The sequence below is a fragment of the Pieris brassicae genome, chromosome 5 (assembly GCF_905147105.1).
Source record: "Pieris brassicae chromosome 5, ilPieBrab1.1, whole genome shotgun sequence".
NCBI classification, from domain to species: Eukaryota; Metazoa; Arthropoda; class Insecta; order Lepidoptera; family Pieridae; genus Pieris; species Pieris brassicae.
Window position 1 is genome coordinate 3459468 of NC_059669.1, and position 12715 is coordinate 3472182.

The 12715-nt window shown below is 33.0% G+C and overlaps 1 protein-coding gene across 2 annotated transcripts in view; it reads left to right on the top strand.

The window, feature by feature from the left end:
• LOC123709913 (collagen alpha-1(XVIII) chain-like) overlaps window positions 1-12715 on the top strand; it is a 131056-nt gene that overhangs the window by 79081 nt on the left and 39260 nt on the right. The window lies entirely within an intron of this gene.

The window sequence follows — 12715 nt, forward strand, 5'->3', positions numbered from 1 at the left end:
TAGTAGTAATATCTCGAATATAGGAGAGAAGAACAAATATTGTCACTACAATGTCTTCCTGTCCGATTATGCTCATTTTTAATTTTTTCAAGAAGTAAGCTAGCCTTCTATATCTGGTACAAGCTGTCGATTTCTTCAGAGCTTCAGATAACCTGGCTTCCTTACGAAAGAAAATTCAACTGCACAAGTGTAATTTGCGCAAAGAAAAATGCATTTGCACTACCAAAGTTCGAGCGTACGATCTGAGAATCGATAGCCGCTAGCTCTGCTTTATCTCTAAAATATGGAAAATAAATAAATTAAATTAATTTGAATAAATTACATAACACAAAACGTTATTCTTTACTTAAGCCTTTATTGTTTGCTTCCTTGAACAAAACAATAGAAAAGACGCTGACAAGAACATGCGGAAATCACAAAAAAACCTGTTTAGTGATGATTAGTTTTTTCTAATACGCAAGTAGGTAATCAGCCTTCGGTGCCTGACACACGCCATCGACTATTTGTGGATGTCTAAGCCAGTTTCCTCTCCATGTTTCGAGCAAGTGTTTGATGCCCATATAGAGAGAAAGTCCATTAGTACAAGGCCGGGGTTCGAACCTTCGACGTCAGGGATGAGAGATGCATGCTGAAGCCATGGCCATAGTCATACAGCCATCACTACTCATATATTGAGTTGGTAATGGTATAAAATTACAAAAATATTTTATTTTTCGGACTGTAAATGTCAGATCAGATGAGCAGTGTTGGCCTAGTGGCTTCAGCATGCGACTCTCATCTCTGAGGTCATAGGTTCGATCCCCGGCTGTGCACCAATGGATTTTCTTTCTATGTGAGCATTTCCTCGAACGGTGAAGGAAAACATCGTGAGGAAACCGGCTTGTCTTAGACCCAAAAAGACGACGGCGTGCGTCAGGCACAGAAGGCTGATCACCTAATTGTCTATTTGATTAATAAATGATCATGAACAGATACAGAATCTGAGGCCCAGACCTAAAACGGTTGTAGTCCCATTGGTTATTATTATAAATGTCAGATACAGCCTTTGTGTTTTAAGACTGCGTCGTCAAGGTTAGCATTGTAAAAAATCAAGAGTTTGCTAATTAATAAGCACAAATTTCCTTTAATAACCACAAAGACTGAATTTCGAGAGGGTATCGCATGACCGCTATACGAGTATAATTTAAGCGATTTCCATACAAATTAAAGTGAATTCTGCACTGAATATTATGTGAGCGTTGTCACAGATTATTAAAAGGAGTTACTTCAAATCATCGCTTAAATTGCAATATAATACACAATTGTTAGTAATCATAAAACAATTACAATTTTGACAAACAAGTGATGAATCTATGGTTCCTTTATAAAACGGGTTTTTATTACTTTTTTATTGAAATAATGACATCAATTCATAAACTGTATATGTATTTTATCGTCAATAGTTTTAAAATATATTTTCTAGCTAATTCTCCGACTGTGTTGTCATCGGAGGTATTTAATAACTTACTTAATGGTAACCCGGCTGATTAAACAGTACTACCAATTATATTTAACAACTTTCTGTATAACATTTATAGGAAATTCCAGTATATTTTTTTTTCGTCTCCGTAACCCTTATTCCTATAGATTTTATTCAGTGTTATACCTGTCGTATTCATTGGACAGTCATTGAGGACATTATATTACATTACCGTCTCTTCATTGCTACAAGGACAGGCAGAACTTTTACAAATCATACCTGTAAAGATACGAAAAGTATTCACCGTAAATACTTACACTATTGACAAAAAACCAACTATAATAGTTGAACCTTACGTGTACATCTTATGAAGAATGGCCTTTTTTATAAAATTAATAAAAATACTTGATAAACCAAAGAACTTCGTATTACCTTCATATCAAAAACTTAATAAATTTTTTTCAAACCGGACCAAATAGCACCTAGCGATGATTTCAACACAAGATATTTCTTCATTTGGTAACACTGATTTTTCTATGCTATGGCCATTGCTGTCATTACGCACTGTATCCTCACTGATTGAAATTTTAAGTACTAACTCGACCGTAATCTGCTGTTCGCTAACGTGAATTAATTACTGAATTGTTCTCGATATATTGTAATTTAAAAGTAACTGGAGATGGAATGTTGCCGCTTTGTTCGTTAAAACATTTAAATAAAATAAAATTAACTTACAAATTGGTTTAATTTGGGCTTTTTCGTTCCTAAATTTAGAATTTTTTGCCGTCCGCTCTACGATCTAGTTTTGAGAACTGATAGTAAATTTAAATTTATAATAAGAAGAAATAGAATTCTTCAATGTTTACCTGTAATAAAGTATACTAAAATGAATTTAAATTTGATTTCTAACATATTTATAATTGAGTACTTTGTGTATGTCAAATAGCCTTAACGAAGTTATGAAGTCAATAAATACTCTGAACGTACGATTTTTAATCTTGAACATAAGAAATTGAGTCATTAATCACACCGAACGTTAAAGAGTTCTAAAGAAAACAGTGTTAAAAAATCAGCTCATTTTTTATGCATGCAGCGCCTGCATACAAAAGGGGTAAAAAGTATTGAAGTATTGTTTAACTTTATCATGTCTTGATTTCACGCCGGCATACTTGTTTCGACAATTGAATACTAATTGTTGGGTATCTTTCTTTTCTCACACAAACAGTAATGCCACCGAGAATACTTCAAATTCAAAATTCGAAGTATTCTTGATTTGCTTTTTTACGAGAGGTATGTATAGCCATAGTATTAGCCTATGACGAATAGATTAATTTAAAAAAGGAACCTTAGAAAATTTATTGCTTTTCGTTTTTCTATATTTTAATTTTCAAACATAATCCTACATATATCTATATATATATATCCTACTATTTTATGCACAACGGTGCGACATCGTAACGTCGGCGTTATTTACTTTCTAAGCTTTGTAATATACACACAAACGAAGTCAAACAATATCTTACGTATAAAATTTCAAGCAAACATTAAGAAACGTGTCACGATAATTGCTAGGCGTGTATAAGGCTCAGTTGATTCGGCGCATTTATTGCCAAATCTCAAAGACATGCAATAATGTCAAATGTATAGTTGGATATTGCAGTTTGACACGCTGTACGGCATTAATTGGCTTTGCCCAGGGGTAAGTAACCTTTGACACTCGACAAAGGTCTTTCGGAGCATTGAGCCGATTCTCCGAAGTGATCAGTTACAGCAGCGAATAATTAAGAGATTGTAGACTAACGTTTTTTGGCCTTAACTGTTATTTTAAGGTGATATAATTACTTAAGTATATAGTTTCTACGTATGTATCTATACGAAATGAAGGCATGAAATGAATGCGACAGTGTGTGGTTTTTACGAGAATTGCATATGCCTCGAGTTTTCATAAGAATTAACCTCTAGCTGTAACAAAAAATGGTTGTCTGTAAAGTCGATTTACAAATGATAGTTTGACGTGACAACGCATAACAAAACATTTATGAAATGATTGCACATTATGAATAAAATGGAATAATTTTTATTGAATTGTCACTATTTTGTAAACAAAGAAGGAGTGAATACTCAGACGCATATGCCAATTGAGTGGAATAGAGATGGATGCGGCGCAAGCATTCACTGAGCTTATCGGGACAATGAGTGCAACGGGACAATGAGTCATACTTTTTCCTGCGTGCAGCCAGCGTTCATCGTTATATTAGACGTTGTCACGTTAAAACGCATCTTATATGCCACGTATTTAAAATACGACTATTCTAATGCACACAAATATAAGTGTTGTTGTCTCAAAAAGGTTGGCAACCTCTTTTCGTCCACGCCCGTCTCAACTCAACTTCGGTAATGTTAGGTTTAAGTTTTCATAAGTCAAAAGTAATTGTTTGAATAACTGTTGATCCCTTTGAATGGGTAATAAATGTTACAGCTATTTTAATGATTGTTATATAATTAATGTTTGTAACATCGTCACTTGAATATAGAATATTCGACTATAGTGCTGTATAGGAGAAGATAGTATCGTCCATTCTTAGGTCGTTCGAAACACGGCAGCACCAATGGAGCTTTCTTTCTATGTACGCAATTAACACTAACTCGTAAGGTGATGGAAAATATTGCGCGGAAACCGATCCGAGTAGACCTAAAAATTCTATCTGAGCCTCAAAAGGCATATCACCTACATACATATTATCAAAAAATATATGTCCATTATATACAAAAACTGGCTTTTAGATGTATTCTATTTTTATCATATATTTTTTCAATTTTAGTTTATTATTCTTTCTTCTTAAAGAATGAAAGGAAATTAAAATTATGGTGATTATTAATTAGAAGACTGCGTGTTGCCATTCTAATAAAACAAATGGCATCGTGTTCTCTTATTATATTATCTCTAACATTAATGTATTAAATATGTGATAAACAGAGACAGGTTTTTGTTAAATAATATATAATATGGCAACATTTTGCTCAACGTCATATGATTTAGTCAACTGTCAACCTGACGTGACAGAGTCTCAGATTACAGATAAGCAGTCGATTCTTTAAATAATGTGAAAATCGAATGCATATACCACAGACAATATAGTTTTTTTATTAACTGCATGACGTTTCTAGTCACGTGATAGTAATAATCGTTAATTTTATCAAGTGGCCCAGATAGAAAGTTATAGAGTTCACTGAAGTAAAATCAAGTTTTATAGCGTCTTCTAAAGATTTTCACGTGAGCGAATTTAAACCACGTTCCACGTTGATTTATTCAAGCTTCATCGCTCCTCGGGATTAGATCCTACTTAAGTCTTAATATGGATCGGCTGGATTCACTTATACCCATTTAAGTGAGGTGCAATAATTTATTCATGGGTTTATCAAATATTTATAGAATTTTATAGGAATGTTTATGTTAATCTATTTTAAGCGCTATTATTACTTTCATTTTTTAATTCAAAATAGAGCCATCAGACACACGATACGACGTTCGGTGCCGAAATCTTATAGAACACAGACTATTAATTTTAATTTAAGCTGTTTACTAGTATTGTAGATAATTAAACATAATATGACTTATTATCCTCAATTATTGTATAGGCTAGATTGTTTTTCATAATTAAAAAATTACACACTTTTTTTAACAATATAATAATAATCAATGGCGCTACAACCTTTTTAGGTCTGGGCCTCAGATTTCTGTATCTGTTTCATGATCTTTTGTGAATTGAATAGGCAAGTAGGTGATGACACACACCGTCGAATTTTGGGTCTAAGGCAAGCCGGTTTCCTCACGATGTTTTCCTTCACCGTTCGAGCTAATGTTAAATGCGCACATAGTAAGAAAATCCATTGGTGCACAGCCAGGGATCGAACCTACGACCTCAGGGATGAGAGTCGCACGCAGCCACTAGGCCAACACTGCTCTAACTTTATAGTTTAAACAAAAATCTTACATCTTGTGATGTTGTCGTAATTGCTGGAACTATAGTCATGGAGGATAAAAACAAAATGCCTGATTCGTCAACACCGAGTATTACAGAGGATTTAAATTTTGACAGTTGATACAGTGTATAACGTAATATCAATAATTATTTGAATAGAAATAGAATAATTATCAATAGAAGCAGTAATTTATATATAATACTAGCGGGCACTACAGACTTCGTTCTGTCAATAAGATTTGAAATGTGGCAAATTTTTGTTCCTACCAATTTTATAGTCGGCGCAAAAAATTCACATGAGGGTGATGCCATCACCCGGATGATAGGCCGATATGTGAGGTTCAGCTCGTATCAAAGTATCTTTGCTTCCACGAACTTTGGCCACTCACTTATATATTCAATACAATACTTACAATATTCTGTGCGTGCGTACCCAATTAAACTCGACTTGATATTCTTTTTTGTGTCTTTAACTGGATTCGAGAATGTGTTGTTGGTATTTAAGACGTTTGTACAGTTCAACGTCGGGTCCACTAATACCTGTACAACGCTCCCTTAATAATACAAATATCTCCAGGGAAGAGAGTGCTATTAGTTACAGATTAGTTAAATGTCCATAATATTAAAAAAAATTAAACCGTTCAAATGTTGATGAACCTCCCTATGACAACAGAAGAGTTACGTTATAACCGATACAGACAAGACCAGAAAACCTGTCAAATTTCCAAAAACTATCGCAAAAGAAGCCGCACTTAATAGCCGGTCTTATGTCCTTTTAATTTCGAAGTCGTGTAAAGCACTTTAGCACGGTTAGACACACGCCGTCAGGTGAATACAAAACGGGACATTTAACAAATTTTACTCAAATAACAGCTGTACAAACATAAATCTCTTGCATGTACGGGAAACTTTTCTCTATTTTCCCATTAAAATGGCTAATTATCCTGAGATAAGGGCAGGTCAAGGTATTAAATCACACTTGATTAGAACCTTCATTGATGTACGGCAATAAAAACTAGATTGGAAGTTCGATGTTGGCCAGATTGGGCCACAAGGGATATGAACAAGAATTACGTATTTAGGGTTCCTGTGAGGGCTTTTTTGTAATTAAACTTTTGCTATTAAGCTGTTAAATCATTCACAGCAGTATAGTAACTTGGTTAAATGTAATTACTGTACTGTATAAATAAAAAGAAAGGATCTGCTTGGTATTGATACGCGTTTCAATATATTATTGTATTGAGAGGATCACGGTGAGAATAAATACGTCATTCCAACCTATGGTCAAATTTGTTACTAGGTCAATGCTTTGAGGTACTGTCTTGCAATATTTATTTTACAAATTCTGTATTTCTTTATTCAATAACAAGTTACATTGTTTTAGCAGATATTGGAGCCCCTGAACTAAGCCTAGAGAGATCTGTACATCAAGGTACTCCGCTCTTTCAACGATTTAATAAAATTGTAACTTATTAAGTATGCGTATTTAATCACAATGCATACTTTAGTAACCAAAGACTTGCAATGCTTATTAAGTCTTGTTTATGTTTTCTTATGAAGATCGATGTGTTTGGAACATAGTAGGTACACGGCATTATTTCTAACCAACACTAGAGTTATGGAGGCACTTTCATTCAAGAGCTTTATTTAAATTTTGCTGTCAAAGGTCAATAGAATTAAGGTCGTCCTAAAACGAGCGCACACCATAAATAATTTCATCTTTGTATCGAAAAAGTGAACTTTCACCTCACATTAATTTGTATTGAGTATGAAATATTAGGCGCATAAATTATATATTATACATGTTAATGTTTATTTGCCGGAAAGAAAGTGAATTATCGCGTGTATACAAAGAATAACATTTTAATGTGTTCGTTATTTATGAACGGAGTTTTGAAGACTACTTATGTAGGTGGAAATTTATGTTTATATAAATACACTTTCAGCGGATAAATGAATTACTGAATATTGTAATAAAAATAATGATCGCTGGTGGTATCAATTCCTTAATGGCATATAACTGACACGTCATCTGTATAATGGCAGGTAGGTCAGCAGCCTTCTGCGCCTGACACTGAGTCGGGTTCCTCACTACATATCAATGTAGTCAGTGCGTATAGTTTTTTTTTTGTTGTAAATTTGCTCGGTGTCGGACATAAATAAACATAATAAATTCATATTTAAATAATATAAAAAATAAACATATATTTTGTGCGTCTAACTAATACACTTATGTAAAGTAAATTCTTTAACTTATCTGCTGAGACTCGTGCCAGTTTATTTGTTTATCCACAAAAATAAACACAACTATCCTTACAGTACTAAACTAATATAATTTAAATTTAATAATAAGTGATACTTGTATCACATGCTCCATAATAAACATATTTTATTTTTGTAATATAAAAAAGTCGATAATGTCGGATAAGGCATTCAATAGTCGCATCGTCTTTTTTAACGGGGATAACTAACAGGCTGGCCCTATATATAAAAAAAAAATATTTAGGATCCATATTTTGAGAAATCAACAGTGCATGTTGGTAATAATATAAGTAACCACAAATAAGCAAATAATCGTGATTGTGATTATAAAAGTAATTTTAGAATCATAATGTGTATTGTTTGCATTCCAAGAACCAATTTAGCATTTTAGCTCCAATGTCACAAGTCTAGTGCGTCTGTAAATTAATTAACATCTCAGAGTTGTCTTACCTCGTTAAGTGATTACGAATCAGCAATATGATAGGTCAATAGCACTTGAATTCTTGGCATTCTCAAGTCTCAATTTATATGATAGTTTAAATTATTGGTGTAGAATGTATGATGGGAAATAAGTCAAAATTTACCATACAAGAGAAGATTTAAAGGTAACAAGTGAGGTCGTATAACAATGTGTTAAGTTAGAGTTTTTAGAGTTATTGATCTCAACTGCTGGAACATAAGTTAAATATGAACCTATAGACCCCACATTTGAACCTGTCACTGTTTGAACTGTGAAATTATTGTTTACAGCTCGTATTGACTAAATTTCGGTGTTTGAATGGAATACAATATACTTTGTACGTGCATATGCATTATGCATAGCTAATTTGAATTTCGAATGTTTACTTAATTGGTCATACAAAAAAGTCAAATTAAAATGCATACTTAAATAGCATATATTTATACAACCTAAAGTATGAATGAAATACAGTCAAAATCTGTTATTCGACACCGAAGGGACTATGTACTTATATTTGGTCGTAAATTAAGATGGTAACAGTCGATGGCGTTGTTATACTTTTACCAGCCGGGACCTTTGAATTTGGTCAATATAACCGGTATGTTGTTCTAAACGATGTCGTCTCTTTGTCTGTAGTTTGTAACGTTCATTTTTTAGTTTAATAAAATAAAACATTTTTGATTCTATTTTCTAAATAATGTTTCAACTGAGCAACCATTTTTAATTTAAAAAAATATAAAAGATGAGAGAGAAAAACAAGTGACAAACGTCGCTCTGACAGAAGAAGAAGGATTGTCGAACTAAGACACGAGCTTCAGCTTATGTAAATACATATGCGAGCATGAATGGCACATTAAAGGGCTAATTGTATTAAGTATGTATGAAAATTGGGCAAATGACAGCCACAATGAAATAACTCGATTCCATGTAATCAATTACAATCATATGAATGCAGAGGAAAACCGCTGTCAACCGTTCTCACCGGTTGATTGATTGGTACTCATGACTTCTGTTTCCTCGGGTTAATTAATTTGAACTGTTGCGAAAATCGAAGCGAATCATTAATCGCAAAAATTGGACGCTGGTTTTGTGACCACGCGGTTTAAAAATAATTATTTGTTATTAAGAACATTACAACATCCACTTAGATGACAAAATATACTACCTAATACAATAATATTACTATTTATGAAGGGGCCATGCATACTAGTGATTGTAAATATGCAGACCTCGATGTCTTAACGAATGTCACATATCCCAGAGGTTCGGAATACGTTTGTTAACCATTACTTGTAGTGGTAAGCACAAACGATTCACGTCACTATCTTAGAAATAATACAGAGGCAGGAAAGTTATAAATAGTTATTTTCAATGTTTAGTGTGGTGATTATAATAATAAAACGAAAAAGAAAACAACAGTAATAGAAAACATCGTGAGGAAACTGGCTTGTCTTAGACCCAAAAAGTCGTCCATGTGTGTCAGGCACAGGAGGCTGATCACCTAATTGCCAATTAAATTGACAAATGATTATGAAATAGATATAGAACTCCGAGGCATTGACCTAAATAGGTTGTAACGCCGCTGATTTATTAATTTATTTTTATGAAAAAAATCGTTGTGTCAGGATTCCTAGCTCTTCCATAAAAACGTCGTAAATTATTTTAAAGAAACATGTATATGCTTAATTACAATAAACTTAAATAAACCTAATATATTTATTTTTATAATTCATTTTGCACAGGTCACTTGGACATGTATACACTCAATAAGTGTAAACATAGGTGCAAAGCCTTAGTCTCTGAATAAACACTCTTCAGCATAGAGTATATTTCTTTTAATAAAACATGTGGCAAACGGGCTAGGCTCACCTGATGTTAAGTGATACCGCCGCCGCACTCTCAATACCAGAAGGTTCACGAGTGCCGGCCAGCCAAATATATACACACCAATACACTCATATAAAACAAATATTTCACTACTTTTTTCAACAGCTTCAACTTCAGCTAACAACAAATTAAAAACTACCAGATTAGGGTAAAAATTTGCCTTCACCAGCCCTTCAGGCATTTGACAACCCCGCGACGGCCCAAGCCGCGACTTTCCGCTTTTTCCGCCACTAGCGCAATACTCCCTAGTCGCAGGAAAACGCCCATTCCGCTGAGCCACGCTTACTAAAACAGCCCGAGCTGAGCTGTAAAGTTCCTTAAGTCGATCAGCGAGATTCCAAAAACAAAAATGTTTTCAACAACTTTCACATTTGCTTTTGGATTGTTTCTATACATTAAGTCTACTCACATGCATGCAATACAGTCTTAACTATGTACAAAATATGTATTACATTACAAAATTGTTCATACAAATACCTACAATTACAGCTGTCATTTCACGGCTTATTATCGACGCTCATTTGAATAAAACCTTGCAAATGGCTGCGATTATTCTATTGCTCAATTCCCTTTCATTGGGTTTAACTACAACCTTTAACTCCGCTTTGTATGTAATTCAAATTAATTACTTGTGAATACTGAATTGCTTATTTATTGTTAACTATACATTTCAGTCTATCAATTTGGAGCAAGGATATATTATTCATATTAATATTACTATTGGAATGATTGCTAATTTTATATATAACTAGCTACCCATGCGAACTTCGTTTCGTTTTAGTATGGTTATATATATATTTATCCTACCTGTTTAGTAGCCAACACAATATATGGAACATTTTGCTATCCGTTCGCTTAGTTTTTCCGTGCAACTGCCCAAGTCTCAAGGAATAAATAAAAAATATTTTATTTAATTTTTATTTTTATAGACAACGACATTTCGTTTAGGTAAGGAAGTTAGCGTCCACTATTGTATGGACACGGAAAGTCTGTTCTATGTTAGAGAAGCCCGTATACGCACACTTTATCTTCAGCACAAACGGCCAGCCTTAGTAGATTTGCTGTTTACTACGCGTTTGCTATGTAAATCATAACATAGCGATATAATACAAAAATTACTTAAATAAAAAATTTGAAGACTTACAGACTTAAGACAGACCTTATTTTATAGAATTTTTTAAATACCTTTTTTATTAAACTTTGTGATTGTATTATTTGTTGCTTTGATGGTAGTTGATAAACGAGTAGAAGTCTGAACGTCGCAGAACGGTCATTTAATAAATATGAATAATGTAATTTTCCAATCCAAATTGTTTCTAGCTTGTTTTTTTTAGATATAAATCTTCTGTGTTTATAATTAAAGTCCTCTTAAATGTCAGGCTGATTTTGATGAGTTCAAGTGGATTCGAGAAAGGTTCAGATTATTCACTTAGATTTTTTTAAACTTTGAAATTCTTTAAAGACGTGAGTACAGCTGGGGGCCTACCATGAGCTCTTATTGCGAGCCTACTGACAACCTACAACTGAGTTTCATCGCTTATTTATACCAAGACGTCAAAAAATAAGCCCGTATGTTTCCACGTGACGTTAGCGGTAATCAGATTTCGTTAATTCAATTAGTATGAAAATTCGAACCATGACCTCACGACTGAACCAAAATTTGATCGCCTTCAAACTTTGACAGAATATGCGATTCTAAAAAAGTTACTCTTTGTTCAACTCTTTTGTATCGAAATGTGGAAATAAAAATTTAGAACATAGAATTCAATCGAATCCCCTTCTACCGACTTCGTAAATGTTGAGTTTATTATTGGCTAGAGATCAACAACTTTGCTTCGTTGATGATTTCAGTGTGCCTGCACTTAATTGCACAAACAACGATTAATATTATTTAATAACATATGTAGATAGTAAAACTATAAACATAAAACTGAAATTTTGTGAACTTTGATAGCTCCTGCCAAAATATTACGTCTTAACGTTTAAAATTTATCCACAGAATAGTTTTTTTACTAAAAAATTATGTACATATATATATACTAAAAACATAATAGCTTATTGTGATTGAATTGAATCGTATGTCGAAGCAAGTTTAACAGTTATATTTCAAAACTTACATATATACCTGAAACCAAAACTATTCGTTCTTTCGTTCGGTCTTGCGATTCCAACACGTTTCAGTCTATAGGTGGTCGTGGTTCCAAAAATGCTATTGCATTTCGAAACCTAAACTCATCAGCATCACTGGATCCGCTATTCAGCTAATGTTATCTCATATTCATTTAAATATTTATTAAGGCATAATATACATACAAAACATTAATATGTATGCTTAAATTAATCTAATATTCTATATCTAAACATATGTAGGGTTAGATTATGTACAAATTCTGGACTTATAAACCTTATATTCCCAAAAAGAATTTTATATAGTAATTTATTGTAAATTGGGATTGGACAATTTGAAAATATTTTAAAACCTTAAACATTGATTATTTTACAAAGTATATGTATATATTATAGCTATGAACTGTTATAACCAAAACATATTTTATAAACAATTAACTACATATTTTTTATTACATTTACATAAACATACAGATAAATATTAAAGTCTCCTGTTTTTTAACAAATGTATTAAAAATCTGAAATCCAATAATCATA